At 44.8% G+C, this 15,000-nt stretch overlaps 1 protein-coding gene across 1 annotated transcript in view; it reads right to left on the bottom strand.

Annotated features, from left to right (window-relative positions):
• Window positions 1-15,000, bottom strand: part of inppl1a (inositol polyphosphate phosphatase-like 1a) — a gene marked incomplete at its 5' end in the record, with an annotated part of 54,368 nt that overhangs the window by 38,475 nt on the left and 893 nt on the right. The window lies entirely within an intron of this gene.

The raw sequence follows: 15,000 nt of genomic DNA, 5'->3' as shown, positions 1-15,000 counted from the left end.
GGGTCTTACAGTAGCAGCATGATACAGTTCAGCAGAACAGAGAGGAAGTGAAGCTTGTGCTTGCAGACAGGGATGTTACAGTCACAATGACAAGAGACATGTTCACCTTGTTAGCTAATTATCCATGCCATAATATGCACTATTTAACAAATAATGCCAAAAAGAGCATTTCATTTACTTGTATTTTTTATACCCATTCCTAGGGTGGAAAGACTCTGGAGATGATGCGCCATGGCTGCATTTATGGAAATCATGACTAACAGACAGACAGACAGACACCGCCCATCCACCTCGGCGCCATCGTGCAACTGTGCACCATTGGCTCATACCACATCACGGTTGCTCGAGTGACATCACCGATGACATCACAACAATTGCTCGAGTGACATCACTGATGACATCACCATTGCTCAAGTGACATCACTGATGACATCATCACTGATGACATCGCAATCGTGACTGACACCGCCGCCCGCCACAGACACCACCCACTTAGCCAATTTTAACCAAGAGAGAAGATTAAAAAAAAAAATTACATGGTGAAATATTGAGTTAGGAAAAAAAGAGTTCTAACCGGGACTTTGATGGATGAAATGCACGTACAATGGAAACTGTTGGACCTATAGCCTGCCAGCTGCTATTGAAATAATGATAATAAAAATTACAGCCATGACAATCGGTATCGGGCAGATATTGCTCATCGTAGATGATCGGCAAAACAACGTGATTGTGCATCCCTAACACATTGATTGTGCATCCCTAATTGAAATCCTAGTGAAATCACACAATTGACTCATTCTGCTGGGGACTCCCCTGCGAGCCCCTCGTCCAGCTGACGTTCAGGTACATACAGTAGGTCTAGCTGCTGTCAGCAAGGCTCCAAGTGGAGGCTGACGTTGGAGCAGGTTCCCAGCTTTGGGCGGTTTCCTGGTTCTATCCTGACCTGAACCTTTCCTCAAAACAGAGGAATGATTAGAAGAAGCACAGCCAACACCTTGGTGTCAGGAGAACCACAGCCAACACCTTGGTGTCAGGAGAACCACAGCCAACACCTTGGTGTCAGGAGAACCACAGCCAACACCTTGGTGTCAGGAGAACCACAGCAACACCTTGGTGTCAGGAGAACCACAGCCAACACCTTGGTGTCAGGAGAACCACAGCAACACCTTGGTGTCAGGATGGAACCACAGCAACACCTTGGTGTCAGGAGAACCACAGCCAACACCTTGGTGTCAGGAGAACCACAGCCAACACCTTGGTGTCAGGAATAGAACCACAGCCAACACCTTGGTGTCAGGAATAGAACCACAGCCAACACCTTGGTGTCAGGAGAACCACAGCAACACCTTGGTGTCAGGATGGAACCACAGCAACACCTTGGTGTCAGGAGAACCACAGCAACACCTTGGTGTCAGGAGAACCACAGCCAACACCTTGGTGTCAGGAGAACCACAGCCAACACCTTGGTGTCAGGAGAACCACAGCCAACACCTTGGTGTCAGGAGAACCACAGCCAACACCTTGGTGTCAGGAGAACCACAGCCAACACCTTGGTGTCAGGAGAACCACAGCCAACACCTTGGTGTCAGGATGGAACCACAGCAACACCTTGGTGTCAGGAGGAATGGGCATCTGGATTTTGTTTTGACTGAAGAACCCCCTTTTTCTCACTCAATTCATGGACATGGCTGTGACGACATGTCTGCAGTCAAATCAATGATTGACATGTGGACTTCATATCTGTTCAGTGGACCAGACACATGCAAACCTTGAGGTTTTTTGTGTGTTAATGCGTGTGTGTGTGTGTGTGTGTGTGTGTGTGTGTGTGTGTGTGTGTGTGTGTGACTGGTTGTGCTTCTCTGTAAAAGTGTGGTTGCATGGAGCGTTGCCATGCGCTGCTTATTTGCATTTGTGTGTGTGTGTGTGTGTGTGTGTGTGTGTGTGTGTGTGTGTGTGTGTGTGTGTGTGTGTGTGTACGCTCTATAAACGAATGAGGCTTAAATGCTGAGATCCATCCATTGTGCCCTGTGACCACTCAGGTGTTTTCCAATTTTCCAGGTCAGTGTCCTACTGACACTAAAACACAGACAGGTCTTTCCAGGTCAGTGTCCTACTGACACTAAAACACAGACCGGTCTTTCCAGGTCAGTGTCCTACTGACACTAAAACACAGACGGGTCTTTCCAGGTCAGTGTCCTACTGACACTAAAACACAGACTGGTCTTTCCAGGTCAGTGTCCTACTGACACTAAAACACAGACTGGTCTTTCCAGGTCAGTGTCCTACTGACACTAAAACACAGACGGGTCTTTCCAGGTCAGTGTCCTACTGACACTAAAACACAGACTGGTCTTTCCAGGTCAGTGTCCTACTGACACTAAAACACAGACGGGTCTTTCCAGGTCAGTGTCCTACTGACACTAAAACACAGACAGGTCTTTCCAGGTCAGTGTTCTACTGACACTAAAACACAGACTGGTCTTTCCAGGTCAGTGTCCTACTGACACTAAAACACAGACGGGTCTTTCCAGGTCAGTGTCCTACTGACACTAAAACACAGACCGGTCCGGTCTTTCCAGGTCAGTGTCCTACTGACACTAAAACACAGACAGGTCTTTCCAGGTCAGTGTTCTACTGACACTAAAACACAGACAGGTCTTTCCAGGTCAGTGTCCTACTGACACTAAAACACAGACAGGTCTTTCCAGGTCAGTGTCCTACTGACACTAAAACACAGACCGGTCCGGTCTTTCCAGGTCAGTGTCCTACTGACACTAAAACACAGACCGGTCTTTCCAGGTCGGTGTCCTACTGACACTAAAACACAGACGGGTCTTTCCAGGTCAGTGTCCTACTGACACTAAAACACGGGTCTTTCCAGGTCAGTGCCAGAAAACCCACATGAACACAGATAGAACATGTATTAATATTGTATTAATAAAGGATAATGGAAGTAAATGCATCTGTTTATTTTAATTATGGATCATTACAATGCAATTGCAAATGCACACAAAGTAGTCACACAAAAAATAAATTGTGTATTGAAAAAAAAAGTGATGCATCAAGATCGTTTTCTCATCGCATCCCTATTGGAATTGAATGGAATCGTGTGAGGCAGGGGCGGACTGGGATTCTAATTCAGGCCGGGCATTAGATACCAAGCAGGCCAGGCTGATATGGGCGGACGCGGGTGCCGGCGTCCGAAGGGCGGCGACGAAAAATTTGGGCCGTTTGAAGCCCAATTTGGGCCGTTTGAAGCCCAATTTGGGCCGTTTGAAGCCAGATTTGGGCTGTTTGAAGCCCAATTTGGGCCGTTTGAAGCCCAATTTGGGCCGAGTCCAATTTTACAATGAGATGCACCCACTTTAACCCTGAATAAAGTAATAAAACCACTAGTAAACCAGTAGGCGGCGCCTGGCCCGCTGTTCAGTGAGTGGCCTGACTGGGGGCACCAAAAAACAAAACAAAAAAAAAAACATTTTTTTTTTTTTTTTTTGCAGGCCAGGCCAGGCCACCGGGCATTTGCCCGACGTGCCCGATTATGCAGTCCGCGCCTGGTGTGAGGTGCCTAGAGATTCCCACCCCTAACACACACACACACACACACACACACACACACACACACAGACACACACACACACACACACACACACACACACACATTTAACTGGTGTCAAAAAACCCTGGTGTCATCATGTCAGAAGATTTGAATTTTCCAGCTCCAGCCTTCCGTCAACATCATGTTTTTAACTAACATTAGATCATCCATTTGTGACATTTGTGAATCGATTCATATCGATTCATACCCCCGTCCACAACGCATCTAAGAATCGACCCCCCCCCCCCCACACACACCCCCTATTGTATGTGTGTGTGTCTCTCTATCATCTTATGCTTGGCGGTGGAAAAAAGATGAAAGAAATTTTTAATTGAGTGAGTAAGCAACTTAGCTAAATGTTAAGTAAGTGTGTGTGTGTGTGTGGGGGGGGGGGGGGGGTGTGAAAGATAAGGGATGAGGAAATGAAATGAATCGCTCTGTGTAGAAGCTTGTTTTTTAGTCAGTCACATAACTGGAAACCATAGCAAACAGCTTTCACACATATACTATGTTACATTAGTTAGCAGTGTACAACACTGCCAATCCACACATGCATCTCGTACCATAGCGAACAGTTGGTCTATTAGCTTAGATAAATATTTTCTACTGTCTTCTACAACAGTCAAATACTCATGGACAGTTGTAGGCTCCACTATTCCTTTGTTTCACTGATGTCTATCTGACTCTAGACCCATCTCCATAACCATATTTAGCCCTCACATTGCAATCATGAAATTAATACAAACAATATGTATGTATTACAGCGCATTGTGGCACAGAATCCTGGACCATGCAGTGTGTGTGTGTGTACGTGTACGTGTGTGTGTGTGTATGTGTACGTGTGTGTGTGTGTGTGTGTGTGTGTGTGTGTGTGTGTGTGTGTACGTACGTGTGTGTATGTGTGTGTATGTACGCGTGTGTGTGTGTGTGTGTGTGTGTGTGTGTGTGTGTGCGCGTATGTGCGCGTGCGTGCGTGTGTTTTCCTGCTAGGGGATAGTTGGCAGCTGATGAGATTCTCTGCAGGTCTGTGGGGTAAATGCTATTGTTTCAGTAGCGTCAAAACTATAATAGGAATAGAGAGAGAGAGAGAGAGAGAGAGAGAGACCTAGGTAGTCTGAAGAGGTTTATCATGCCAGGCCCAAGGCATGCTGTGTGTGCGTGTGTGTGTGTGTGTGTGTGTGTGTGTGTGTGTGTGTGTGTGTGTGTGTGTGTGTGTGTGTGTGTGTGTGTGTGTGCGCACGCGTATGTGCGCGTGCGTGCGCATGCGAGCATGCGTGTGTGTTGTCAACAGTTGTGCATGTTGAAGGTACAGACTGCTTCACTGACTTCCTCTGCCTTGTGTCTGTTTAGACTGCTACCTCCTCTCCTCCAAACAACACAAGCACCAGTTGAGGGCTAAACACACACACACACACACACACCTCAACTGCCTCAAAGGGCAGCATGTTAGCAGCTTGCTAAAGGATTCTTCCTTGTAATTGTGAGCATTTGACCGGCCTGTGTGAGTTAAAGTAAATGTGAATAAACACATGGGCGCCGCGCTGCGCCCGCCGCGCGCTGGTGTGAGTGACTTGTGGCGGTGGCAGATCTTTTCAACCCCGTCATTTGTGATGATGACATTCTAGCTCAGTAAAGGATTCCGCCCAAGTAACCATGCTACGATCATCATCATCATAATACAAAAACAAGTCCAAAATATCACTAACCTAAGTAATATAGTGCGTGGCACATCATGGATGACGCATGTAAAGCTAGGTTAGGTAAAGAAGTATGAGGGAGGCGAGAGCTAGATGTCCAGCACATAGGCCTAACTTGACTGTCTGATGAGAGCTAGTCTGTCCAGCACATAGGCCTAGCTTGACTGTCTGATGAGAGCTAGTCTGTCCAGCACATAGGCCTAGCTTGACTGTCTGATGAGAGCTAGATGTCCAGCACATAGGCCTAACTTGACTGTCTGATGAGAGCTAGTCTGTCCAGCACATAGGCCTAGCTTGACTGTCTGATGAGAGCTAGATGTCCAGCACACAGGCCTAGCTTGACTGTCTGATGAGAGCTAGATGTCCAGCACATAGGCCTAGCTGGACTGTCTGATGAGAGCTAGTCTGTCCAGCACATAGGCCTAACTTGACTGTCTGATGAGAGCTAGATGTCCAGCACATAGGCCTAGCTTGACTGTCTGATGAGAGCTAGTCTGTCCAGCACATAGGCCTAACTTGACTGTCTGATGAGAGCTAGATGTCCAGCACACAGGCCTAGCTTGACTGTCTGATGAGAGCTAGATGTCCAGCACATAGACCTAACTTGACTGTCTGATGAGAGCTAGATGTCCAGCACACAGGCCTAACTTGACTGTCTAATGAGAGCTAGTCGTCCAGCACATAGGCCTAACTTGACTGTCTGATGAGAGCTAGATGTCCAGCACACAGGCCTAGCTTGACTGTCTGATGAGAGCTAGTCGTCCAGCACATAGGCCTAACTTGACTGTCTGATGAGAGCTAGTCGTCCAGCACATAGGCCTAACTTGACTGTCTGATGAGAGCTAGTCGTCCAGCACATAGGCCTAACTTGACTGTCTGATGAGAGCTAGTCGTCCAGCACATAGGCCTAACTTGACTGTCTGATGAGAGCTAGTCGTCCAGTACATAGGCCTAGCTTGACTGTCTGATGAGAGCTAGTCGTCCAGTACATAGGCCTAGCTTGACTGTCTGATGAGAGCTAGTCGTCCAGTACATAGGCCTAGCTTGACTGTCTGATGAGAGCTAGTCGTCCAGTACATAGGCCTAACTTGACTGTCTGATGAGAGCTAGTCGTCCAGTACATAGGCCTAACTTGACTGTCTGATGAGAGCTAGTCGTCCAGTACATAGGCCTAGCTTGACTGTCTGATGAGAGCTAGTCTGTCCAGCACATAGGCCTAGCTTGACTGTCTGATGAGAGCTAGTCTGTCCAGCACACAGGCCTAGCTTGACTGTCTGATGAGAGCTAGTTGTCCAGCACATAGGCCTACCTTGACTGTCTGATGAGAGCTAGTCTGTCCAGCACATAGGCCTAACTTGACTGTCTGATGAGAGCTAGTCTGTCCAGCACACAGCCACAGGCCTAACTTGACTGTCTGATGAGAGCTAGTCTGTCCAGCACACAGGCCTAGCTTGACTGTCTGATGAGAGCTAGTCTGTCCAGCACACAGGCCTAACTTGACTGTCTGATGAGAGCTAGTCGTCCAGCACATAGGCCTAACTTGACTGTCTGATGAGAGCTAGTCTGTCCAGAAGCAAACAGGCCTAGCTTGACTGTCTGATTTATTTCTAGCTAAATGAAAAAATAAAATAAAACGTACTGAAATGAGGCACAAAATAAAACCCACAAAGCAAGGTTTCTACACCGAGGAAAACAACGGATCAAACAACAACATACATGTTTGTAAGAGAGTGGTTGTGTGTGTAGGTTTGTTTGATGTTATAGTGATGCATTCATGTTAACCCATTGATACCTGATGCAGCATTTGCGTGTATATCCCTCATTTGTGTGTGTATCCCTTTAAGACCGCGAACAGCATCACAGTCTTAAAGGGATACACACACAAATGCTGCATCAGGTATCAATAAGAGTACTCCAAAAGTTGCACTTTGACTAGTAGGCCCCTAGATATTTCAACTTTGCGGCCTTTGCGGCCTATATGAGGCCTATCATTAGATAGGCCTCATATTAGGCTACATAGACTGTTGTGTTACAACACAGCTTTTATAGCCATTCATCTGATGCTATACAACAAGGAAGAGGATCAACTGGCAGTTTTTGTAATACAGTATATTTAAACTGACCATTAACTTAAAACTTTTAAACTTGAAAATGGCTATTCAAAAAGAAAGCATTATTATATAATTATACATTCTCTGAACAAACTGCCACAGCCAGCCACCATACATACACACCTCCCTGGTGAAGAATGTTCACTAAAACCTCTGGGTCTCCACACACACCCCCACACGCACGAGCACACACACACACACACACACACACACACACACACACACACACACCCACGCGCACGAGCACACACACACACACCCCCACACGCACGAGCACACACACACACACACACACACATTAAGTTAACCCTACATGTTTAGACGTGCTACACTGACACTCAGGAACATCTTCCTATGAGGAGAAATTGAGAAGAATAACTGGAGATGTTTCTGTGTATCTGTTCCTCTCAGTTGTCACACACACACACACACACACACACACACACACACACACACAGTATATGCGTGCAGTCTTGTCTGCACATATGTAGCAGTTTGACGGGCGGTAACATAGGATATGAGTGTTAAAGTTAGCAAACCTTTCCTAACTACTATCTCCTTTGTAGAAGGAATAAAAAAAAATATTTCAACAAATAAACGCTTTGGGTTAAATTATCATTATGCATTTAAATTATCATTGTGCATTAAGAATCTAGTGCTTTGACCTCTGCGTTTGAATGCTAATGCTTTAGCCCATGATGACAAGCTACCATAACATCATCTGTAAAGACACCGGGGGCAAGCCTGCTAAAATACTGAACACACAACCAGCTGTCAATCCTCTTATCACAATCTGTGGTAAGCTGATCAAAGTGCTTACTTCCAAAAAAAGACTTTGAATTTCTTTCAAACCAAACTGCAGGCAGACAAACAGAACTCAAAGAAACATATGAGGACGTGAGAGGCTGTACGAGACAAACTGACCCACTGAACTAAAGTCACCGACACAAACACTATTCTCCCCAGTCTGTAACTAAAGTCACAGACACAAACACTATTCTCCCCAATATAAGGGAGGAGAAGAGTCTCCAGGATGTCTCAACATCATGAGTACCTGGTACAGACCTCCACCCACCAAGTCTCCAGGTGGATGTCTCAATATCATGAGTACCTGGTACAGACCTCCACCCACCAAGTCTCCAGGTGGATGTCTCAACGTGATGAATACCTGATACAGACCTCCACCCACCAAGTCTCCAGGACGTCTCAACATCATGAGTACCTGGTACAGACCTCCACCCACCAAGTCCCCAGGACGTCTCAATATCATGAGTACCTGGTACAGACCTCCACCCACCAAGTCTCCAGGACATCTCAACATCATGAGTACCTGGTACAGACCTCCACCCACCAAGTCTCCAGGTGGATGTCTCAATATCATGAGTACCTGGTACAGACCTCCACCCACCAAGTCTCCAGGTGGATGTCTCAACGTGATGAATACCTGATACAGACCTCCACCCACCAAGTCTCCAGGACGTCTCAACATCATGAGTACCTGGTACAGACCTCCACCCACCAAGTCCCCAGGACGTCTCAATATCATGAGTACCTGGTACAGACCTCCACCCACCAAGTCTCCAGGACATCTCAACATCATGAGTACCTGGTACAGACCTCCACCCACCAAGTCCCCAGGACATCTCAACATCATGAGTACCTGGTACAGACCTCCACCCACCAAGTCTCCAGGTGGACGTCTCAACATCATGAGTACCTGGTACAGACCTCCACCCACCAAGTCCCCAGGACGTCTTACCGCCACAGCTGTGACTAAAAAGGCTGTGTCTTTTCAAGCCTCCACTGATTCGGTTTTTACTTCCTGGAAATGCATTTTTACAACTAATATTAGCTCAAACTCATGTGAACTGGGTGGAATATATCTGATCTTTTCCTCTATGAAGAGTTATTTATGACATCAGGATGTGTTAGGAACTTCTTCTTTTAAAGAACGTTTATTGACGTTTAAAGAAAGACAGCTCAAAAGGTCAGTGGTCCACGACGTGCCATGGCCTGGTGGCTAGCCTGGATGGAAAAACCTCGCTCCGAGTTTTCCGGCTATGGGCGGAAGGCCCGTGCTGTGCTCCAGGAAAAACATTCCGCTCAATTCTTGCGTACCGCTTATAAAACATGGGTGACGCGAGTAACTAGCGTTAAGCTAAAAACAAACACTTTGTTTGGTATGTCCATGCTCAGCTTCTTATTTTTTCTCTAACTCGTAGCGACTGCCTACTGCTGCATTTCTGTGGGGGAACGAAAACACTGCAGCACAGGCCACCGGAAGACGGGGGCGGGTCTTCTTCGGTCTTCTTCTGTCTTCCTGCCAGCTCATGTTCCGGAGTGGGCGGGTGGTTAAATGGCACTTTTACAAACCATTAATGTCCCTATGGTATTTAATAATTTCATGAATGGACGTAGTTACCTGGCTGGATTATTTGGAAGAGAGCCAAATTGGTGAGTAAACAAGTAAAAGTTGAATCGTTTCTTTTCCTCCATCTGCCAGTTTGAAAATGTAACAAGATGATACTGCATTCGGCTATTGGCTACTTATCACCCAATAGTATTGGGTGATAAGTGCCCGCTATTAACATTTGTGTATATTAATTAATCGTACACGCATATCAATTAATTAAACTCACAAACTCACAAACAGAGTTTAGTAGGCTACTCGCTTTGAACAGCCTGGCGCAGCGGTGGGAGAGATGAGAGAAGCCGCACACACACTCCTCTCTCTGCTCTCATGAGTGTTATTGCCCAATGCCCACACACACGTTTTAAGCTGCATCGTTTTCTCATCCACTGACCTAAATAATATGGACAGAGCTATCCCACTGATTTTGGGCTCCCGCTTTGAGTTGAAGTGGTGGCCGTCGCCATCTTGATTTTTTGTCAGCAAAGTGGGAGGGGATGGGTTGAGTCCTTGCGCGGCTCACGTGAGACGGGGGTTTCCCAGAGCCGCAGCTCCGCCTGCTATTGGTCCGTGATCGGCAAGCTGCGCGATCACTGGACAGGCGACCTGTCAATCACCCCCTTTTCTATCATCTATTTTACTCCAAACGGGCGAGTTATATAAAAAATTACCCCCATACAGTCGTTATGAAAAGGTGAAATTAGCTATATAGACCAAAACTGTGTTAAGGCCCGGCTGTAAAGATGCTTAATCACTGTTACAAAGTGGGGCATTTTAACATGGGGGTGAACGGGAACAATGGGACTTCTGAGCCCTGCCTCAAGTGGCCATTTGAGGAATTACAGCTTTCAGGGTTACTTCCTGGTCCTCGTGGGAAAACCTTGTGCCTTGCCCACTGTTCTCATCAAGGCATTGTCGGGGAAATATTGGCTCATATTTGTGTCCGCAAATGCTGATAAGAGTGTGCATGTTGTCTGATAGGAGCGTCCATGTTGTCTGTGTTTCAATAACGAATGCGCCCCAAGCTTGCCCAGAATGACGTACGTCGCCTGTTGAATGCCGAACAAATTGGCTATTATATAGGCGTATTCCTGCTGCAGTCGATCTCTTAATGAGAACATTGGAATAAAGATCGACTATAGAGCTATAGATAGTAGACTACTAGAGGAATAAATGCATTCGAAACATTTATTTAGATCCAGAGCAGAGAATTGTAGCCTATACTCTGTTCCTTTCATGTGTGGAAATGGCTTAGGAGTACTATAGGAATACTATAGGAATACTAGAGGAATACTATAGGATTATAGAAATATTATATAGTAATCCTGTAATATTTCAAATTTTCTATAATCCTATAGTATAGGAATATTATAGTAATACTGTAGGAATATTATAGGAATACTGTAGATCCATATTGCCAAATACAATTATTGACTTTACTTTACTTTATTTCATTTGGCAGACGCCTTTATCCAAAGCGACGTACAACAAGTTATTTACAACAACAAGAACAAGTCAGAGACTAGCAAGAATAGAACAATATAAACAGTAAAACAAGGCAGTGACAGGATCAGAACAAGGGTCAGTTCATGAAAGAATTGACTGGATCTCCTACTAGACAGGACAGGACTAGGCAGGGCATGCTTTGCAAGCAAAATCAATTTTTTGTGCAGAAAATGTTTGTGTGCTTCACCACCAGCACTGCTACAATTCCATCCTAGGGGAAACACTGTTATTCATTCGTTTGGTGTGCGTATACACACACACACACACACACACACACGTCACACACACACACACACACACACACGTCACACTCACACACACACACACACACACACACACACACACACACACACACACACACACACACACACACACATATATAAACACATATAAACACATACATCAATAACTGCAAACCTTCTTTACCATGTACAGTAGATGCGAGTTTCTGGAGCAAATGCTATTGCTGAGCTCTGGAGACAGCATTATAGTAAATTGTTCAACTGTGTCCAGACTAAAGGCTCTCAAGTAGCTAATGTCGAAAGTGTAGATACTATCAAGACTCATGAGGTTCTTCAAGCTATTAAAAACCTATCAGTTAATAAATCAACAGGTATGGATTCTGTCTCCGCTGAACATCTTAAATTTGCAAGCCCAAGGTTAGCTCCACTTCTTGCCCTGTGCCTCACTGCCCTCATAGTCCATGGCTTCCTTCCAGACTCTATGATGACTGTGCTGCTGGTTCCTGTGGTTAAGGATAAAGCAGGAAGAGTGGGTTGCTCAGATAACTACAGACCTATCGCTCTTGCGAATATATTATCTAAAGTGGTTGAACGAATTATCCTGGAGAGGATCGAAGAATTGATTATTTCTACAGATAATCAATTTGGGTTTAAACCGAGACATGGTACGGATATGTGCATATACATATATGTGTTAAAGGAATTGCTGAGTAACTATAAGAGAAAAAATTCATCTGTTTTTATGTGTTTTTTGGATGCGTCTAAGGCATTTGATCGGGTGAATCATGGGAAATTGTTTAAAAAATTGAGTGCAGCTGGTGTCCCCTAAATATATAGTTAGAATCCTGTCCTATTGGTATGCCCAGCAGACCATGCAGGTTAAATGGGACAACGGTATGTCTGCTCCTTTTCATGTCAGCAATGGGGTGAGACAGGGGAGCATTTTGTCTCCTGTTTTATTCAATTTCTACATGAACGATCTATCATGTAAATTAAGCTGATGTAAAACTGGCTGTATGGTCGGCAGTACAGTGATGAACCATCTTATGTACGCGGATGATTGTGTCATTTTTAGCCCGAGCTCAGCCGGTCTGCAGCAGCTCCTTAATGTGTGCTCTGTGTTTGGGGAACAACAGGATGTAAAATATAACGATGCAAAAACTGACTTTAAACTGTCTGGTAATGTTCTGAATGTCTGCAGTGAAGTGAAATATCTTGGTCACGTGATCACAGACCAACTGACAGACGACGAGGACATTTATCGTCAGTGTCGTATGTTGTATGTGCGAGCAAATGTATTGTCACGTAAATTTGGTTGTTGCACTGATGGAGTGAAGCTGACTCTGTTTACAGCGTACTGTTCACCTTTGTACACTGCACATCTGTGGTTGAACTATAAAAAAGCCAGCCTTCAGAGACTGCAAGTGGCATATAATGATGCTCTGAGAATACTGCTAAAAAGGCCCAGGTGGACTAGTGCGAGTGAGATGTTTGTGAGTGCCGGAGTGAACACACTGCAAGCTGTCTTGAGAAATGTAATGTACAGGTTTATCTGTCGGCTAAATTATTCTGAAAATCAACTTGTTGTGGTGCTGGTGAACATTGCGTACAGTGCCACACGCTGCACGTCTCAGCTTTGGGAGCACTGGTATAGGTGTCTTTTAAAATGAGTCACTAGACTATTTTTATTTTGTGTTTTCTTTTCATCTTTTCTGTATTATGTGTATTTGACTGTATTTTTGTGTGGACCTTGAGTCTGCAATAAAGTCTATCTATCTATCTATACACACAGTACACACAAAAAACAATTACAATGTTATTGTACTTTTACATATTGGAGCCAAAACTTATTCTGGGGAAAATCAGTAACACTGTGTTCAAATTCAAACTGGCTGCATCGACGGCTCTTAGTATAAAGGAGGAAACAACTTTGTGGGGTGAAAGCGTCCATGATGTCAAAGGTGAAAAGGCACAGGAAGGGAGAGGGTGGACATGTAGGAAACAGCGCAGATATGGATGTGTGACTGAGGAATGTTGCTGCTCATTAGATTTACTGAATTTAAATTACATCCAACAAATGGATATTGTCACAAGTTTTGATAGATCTTGTTCTCTTTGATATAGATCCTGTTATTTATAGGTCAGGTCAGGAGGACCCAAAATGGGTCAAAGGCCTATTTCTGGTGGGTTCCAACATGGCAACTGCAGTAGTAGGTTATAGACTACAAATTGGTGACAACATTGTCTACTGTGTGTAATAGGCGTGCAGGCATATACACGCACGCACGCACGCACACACACACACACACACACACACATCTAACACACACATCTATCTAGTGTGTTCAAACTACAAAATAAGTATTCTGCCGTACGGTCATCCATCACAAGTACGTGTGTTGGATGTAGAGATGAAACTGTATGAAAATTTCATTTTACGAATCACGATGATGGTAACCAAAATTATCACTGTTATCAGTATTATCGGGCATTATTAAAAATGTAAAATGTGTTGAAAATGTTGAGAAAGTACTGATACACTCACTGAAATAATTTCACCAAGTTTTATATTGAAAACTCAGACACAAAAGGGATTGATACACTCACTGAAATCATTTCACCAAGACTGCGCGCCTGTGTCTGGGAGACTGTTGCTAACTTTCATTGATAGACAGTAGTATTTACCGTGTTTTTTTAAAGCGACGTAATGACGGTAACAAGGTTTTTTAATGATAATTAAAATTGTGAATTAAAGCTAACTAACTAACTAACTAACTAAACTAACTACTAACTAAACACATAGGTGTGCGTGCACACATGCACATACACACACAGACAGACAGACAGACCCACCGACTGACCGACCGACAGACACAGACACACACACACACACACACACACACACACACACACACACAGTGAACACAGCATGGGGTAAACTATCAGATAGGGGATGTAGGTCGATTCAATGTCAGCACTCTGTCACATGGCACAGGCCTGCAGATATTTCCTGCAGTGCTTATCTATCTGCACAATCAGTAGTCTATACATTTGTGTGTGTGTGTGTGTGTGTGTGTGTGTGTGTGTGTGTGTGTGTGTGTGTGTGTGTGTGTGTGTGTGTGTGTGTGTGTGTGTGTGTGTGTGTGTGTGTGTGTGTGTGTGGTGGGCACATGAGTCATGTAGTTTGGTCAATGGCAGTGTGGCGTCTTTAACATCTCTTTTGACTGAGTCGTCACAAAATGTCCATAGTTGTCATTTATAATAGCTAGAGTAATGCTCTGTGTATTGAAGTCTGATAGTCCTACTGATCCACTGAACTAATCGAGGGTATATATAAAGTATACGCACCTCTTTCACTGTGCGTCATTATATACAGAGTAGAGTTAGATGGCAAAGTAGGCCTCTCCCTTGCTCAATGGAGGGTGGGCATTTGACT

This window comes from Poromitra crassiceps (genome assembly GCF_964638095.1).
Source record: "Poromitra crassiceps genome assembly, chromosome: 5".
Lineage (NCBI taxonomy): Eukaryota > Metazoa > Chordata > Actinopteri > Beryciformes > Melamphaidae > Poromitra > Poromitra crassiceps.
This window is presented reverse-complemented; position numbering and strand designations above follow the sequence as displayed.